Source organism: Elephantulus edwardii, unplaced genomic scaffold (genome assembly GCF_000299155.1).
Source record: "Elephantulus edwardii isolate Elephantulus edwardi_28Jun2011 unplaced genomic scaffold, EleEdw1.0 scaffold00224, whole genome shotgun sequence".
Classification (NCBI taxonomy): Eukaryota; Metazoa; Chordata; class Mammalia; order Macroscelidea; family Macroscelididae; genus Elephantulus; species Elephantulus edwardii.
The window spans coordinates 1618621-1623597 of record NW_006399974.1 but is presented as its reverse complement, the minus strand read 5'-3'; the positions used below and the strand labels follow the sequence as shown (position 1 = coordinate 1623597).

The 4977-nt window shown below is 36.6% G+C and overlaps 1 pseudogene; it reads right to left on the bottom strand.

Moving 5' to 3' along the window:
• Nucleotides 1-1876: 1876 nt before the first annotated feature.
• On the bottom strand, nt 1877-2512 carry LOC102849699 (annotated as a pseudogene).
• Between the last annotated feature and the right edge of the window lie 2465 nt (nt 2513-4977).

The following is a 4977-nucleotide window of genomic DNA, read 5'->3' as shown; positions in this document are numbered from 1 at the left end:
GAGAACTGTTTAAAAGGGATATATGATTGGGTATTACTGTCATTGTCATTACAGGAATCCATAATGAAGTCTGCACAGTGGAGTGGAATTGGGGGAAGTGATTGCATAACAGTGAAAGAGTTTTTCTTTTACTTTTCAAAGAGAAGAGTGAAGGGACGGGGCGGGGGCGGGGAGCAAGGACTGGGTGGGGAGAAAAGAGCAACAATGAATGACGGGAAACCCTAAGCTCTGTAAACTTTCTTTAAAATTAATTAAAAAAATTATAAATGTAGGAGTAATTGATGGAACATATTCATTCTTAAAGCGTGAGAGGAAATCAACATGAGATTCTCAGTATCCTAAATCATGATACATTTCTATTTTAATAAAAAACAGTCCAGTTTGCAGTATTTTGTTAGCACATTCCTGTAAATTAATACATACACCTTCCCTATTCTCTCAACCTACCACCTTAGGCAATCATTGATCTGCTTTTTTTTTTTAGACCAGATTAATCCACTCTAGATTTTTACACAAACGGAACAATGCAGTACATTCTTTTATGAGAACTTTGATAAGCACAAGTTTTTAAACTTCTTTCATGTTGTTGCTTAGGTCTGTAATTTGTTCCTTTTTATTGCTGAGTAGTACAGCTTAGTTAGCCATTCAACTGAAAAAGAATATTTACATGTTTTTCCTTTGGAGCTCTCAATAAGAATAATAAGTTGCTAAAAATATCTGCTTACAAGTCTTTTATGGGCATATAGTTTTTTTCTTTCATAAATTCCCAAAGTGGAATTGTTTTGTTAGTGTTTAAAAAAAAGTGAAACTGAATTGTAAAAGTAGGTTGACTATTTCACATTCTTATCAGCACTATATGAAAAGTCTTCTTGGCCCACAATCTTGTCATTCAAACGAATATGTAATAATTCTGACTGGAATTTTCATTTGTATTTTCCTATGGAAACTCTAAGAACTTGGAAACATGATGAAAGTTACATAAGTATTCAGGTCTTTCGTTCATGGGGTTGCTATGAGTCGTCAACATTTCGACGGCACTTAACAACAACAATAACACGGACTAAATATATTGAACATATTTAGATACTCCTATCATATTCTTGCGAATCTTCTTTTGTTTAAGGCATCTTTAATTTTCTTGCTAAATTTTAATTGTTATTTAATACTGACTAAATATTGTCACTATTTAAATGAGTTCTGTATATAAATCACTCAACAGATGACATATTAGGACGGAACAGATTGAGATTTGTTCTTCCTCTCTGTAACTTGTCCTTTTTCTTTTCTTTCTTCTTTTTTCCGTCCTTCTTTATTCCATAAACACCAAGTTACATGTTGCACAAATAAAAATAAAAGCAAGGAAGGGAATAGGGAAGATTTGTGTGATGTGTGAGGGTGAGTTGAAGATGAAGACTTGGGAATGAGACTAGACCTCTCCTACCACAGTCCTCAACCAGGGCTGCAGCCGCTGTAGCAGGGGCTCTGAGGAAGATGTAGGTGAAGACCCAGGAGACATGAAGGATGAAAGACCAGGACCTTACCCCCAAAGACCCTTTCCTTCACTGCATGGTAAGAGCAGAATGGGGGAAGTGAAAGGATGGTAGATCAGCAAAGTGAAAAGTCAAGTTAGTGTATACAGGAAGAGTCATTATAACATGATAATTAAAGACAGAAAAATAGGTAAAAGGGCTGTGAAAAGTTCTTCCTGAGACCCCCAGCTTGCCTGTTAATTTAATATTAAATTGGGGAGTAGGAGTTGGAGGGCAGAGTTATCTTAGGGGATGACTTCTCAGCCTCTCACAGTTTGTACCAGAGAGGCTGAGGGCCTGGGGCTTTCATCAGTCATTAGTGTTGGGATTGTCTGGAGGGGGAATCCTCAGTTCCCTGTATAGCCAGGGCGGGGGGGCCCCTCACCTGGTTGTCCCGCATCCCCTGAAGCCTCATGCCATCGAAATCCCAGAAGGCGTTTCCCTCCACCACTATCATCAAATGATGCTGCTCTTCCTGGTGCCCCTGTACGATGATCTCGGGAACGCTGGAGGATGTGAGCCTTATCTCAAATATGATGCCCAGTGGACATCTGCTCTAGTCCACTGAGTCTCGTACGGTCCTCCAAGTCTCCTGGATGCCGCCTGGTGCTAAGCGCATTTCTGATATCTCTTGATAGACTTTGGGAGCACCATCCCGCGTATTAGAATAGGAAATGACAGTGGAGGGGAAAAAAGGCCTCCAGCTGTCATGTGTTCCACGTTCCCAATCATGTCGTTCATCATTCTAAACATGTCCACGAAGTCACCTGACATTGCCAGCATCCCAAAAGGAGACACTGCCCCAGCCTGCATCCTGCGGCTGGCAGGTCTGGTTGCTGGCATGCTGTCATCTGTGATGCTGAGGTAGGGGATCTATCTAAAGCTACCTGACAGCATTCTGCTCATATGCTGACTGTGAATGGCAAAGAGGTTCATCAGGAACATGGAATCATAGGGCTCCTGTCCCTAACGAAGCGGAACATTCTGATCTTAGCTCCACGGGATACGGTTTCTGATTCGGGCTCAGGGGCCTATCCAGCCAGCTGTGCCTCTGGGTGCAGTGCAGGCTCAGGGGTGCAGACTCAGGGTCGCAGCCCAGGACCCCAGGACTGGTCCGGGCTGGCACTTCCAGGCCTCACCCTTTTTATTTTCTTAATGATATATTTTAACAAGTAGACATTTTTACTTTTCACACAAAGTTCAGCTTACTAATTTTTCACGTTCTTTTTTGTGCTTTACTTATTATTTACCTATTTCAAAAGTGTGAAGATTGTCTCAAATGCTTTATTCTAGAAGTTTTATCGTTTTAGCTTTTATTTTTTAGATATTACTCTGTTTAAACTTAATGTTTCTTTTAATTTCTATCACCTGCAGCCTCTAAGGCGTTGTGCTACCAACCAGGAGGTCAGTTGTTCAAATACACCAGCTGCTCTTTGGGAAAAAGACAATCTCCTCCTGTGAGGTTTACTGAAAACTCTGAAACTCTGAAACCTCACAAGAGGTCAGCTACGTGTCAGTCTTGACTTGATAGCAGTGAGTGAGTGAGTGAACAAAGTTTTAGCTACTGAAGATTTTTTCTATGGGCTATTTTAATAATCATTTAGTTCAAAATGTGTTCTAACTTATATTGTTTATACACGGGACATTTAGGAGCATTCATTTCTAAGTTTTTTGAAATCTTTCGCTATTTCTAGTTTAATTCAACTGTTCTCAGTGAATAGACTGTATTTCAATATTTTGAGATGTGTGAAGAGTTATTTTAAAGTCCAGAATATAGCTCAGAAAAAACCATTTAAAATAATTTTTATGGTGCTGTTTTTGGTGCAGTGTTCTACAAATTGTTATTTAGGTCAAATTGATTCTGTGTTTTAAGATTCCTATATCATTATTGATTTTTCTGCTTACTTCTAAAAAAAACCCCAACCTACCTCCTCTGAGATAATGTCAATATCACTGTGTAATTTTTAAATATATTTTTATTTCTGTTTAATCAGATTAGATGAATGAATGAATCTGATCATAAATTCATTCCGGTATAATGTTGTTGTATCTCCTTAGTGAACTGATAATTTTAATCTGTTTTAATCTCTAATAATATTTCTTGTCTAGAAGTCTATTTTGTATGATGACATAAAATTATTATGCCATTTATATTACATAACATTTTCATTCTTTTACTCCTAAGCTATCTATATTTCTTATCAAAACTACACAGTAAGGTACCTCTGGTGGTTTAATGGCAAGAAGCTGCACTGCAATCCCAGAGGCATGTGGTTCCAATCCACCAGACACTTTGCTGTTGAAGGAGGAGAACTCGGATCCAATAAAATAAATAATAAAGAATATAAATAATAAAATAAGTAATGAAAAAAAGTGTCTGAATGAAAATCCAAAGTGTCTATAAATGTTCATTAAAATTAACAAAATAAAATGTAAAAAAAATAAGCAAACTGCATAGCCACTTCATGGTTTTTATTTGACCTCTAATACTAACCTTTATTCTCTTTGTATTTATTATAACTTTTATGTTCTGTTTAAGTGCATCCCCTTCCTATTTGCTGTCAATTTATATCATCTGTTCTTCCATTTTTAAAATTTTTTTAGAATAATTGATCTTTTTAATATTTCATTTTTATCTCCTCTTCTAGCTTATTATTTTATTGTTGTTTGGTTTTTTGTAGGGTGTTTTTGCTATTTGTTTTTTGTGTTTTGTTTTCTCATGTTATTGCTCTATTTTTTACATTATTTTCAACGTACTACAATCTGTCTTCAGGTAATATTACTTGTAATATTATTCCTAAATGCAATATTCACTTGTAAAATATAATCCCTGAATAATTTAACAATGATGCAAGTACACTTTCCATTCATATGTTCTTATTCATTTAAAATGTTGTGCTATATAATTTTTAAAACTTAGGCCACTGTTGTCCAATAAATTCTGATATAGCAAGTCTACAACACAGAATTAGCTTGTCCCATATGATGTCTAAACTTATAATCTTTTTAGAAGCAAACTGCTACAACCCTCCCACACAAAGGAGCTGGTGAATTCAAATAAATGGTCTTTAGCCTAGCAATATATACTTAAATGCTATCAATGCTCCAATATATAAATGGTAGTCTTCAAGCATATCAGAGACTGTGAGGCTAGGGCAGGACAAAACAAGATTCAGATCTCTTAGTCAATTTTCCACCTAGCAACAATAATAACACCCTGTTAAGATGTTAATTTTAAGCAATTCTCTTTTAATGAAAATTTTAATTAGGAAAAGAGTACTGAAGAGCAACAATGTCAATCTAGAGACTAAGGTGTGCCTGATCCAGGCCATGGTCTTCACCATTACTTGCTATTCATCCGAGAGATGGACAATAACTAAGGATTACAGGAAGGTTAATGTTTATGAGTTTTGGTGCTAAAGAAGAGTGTTGGACATACTGTGGAATG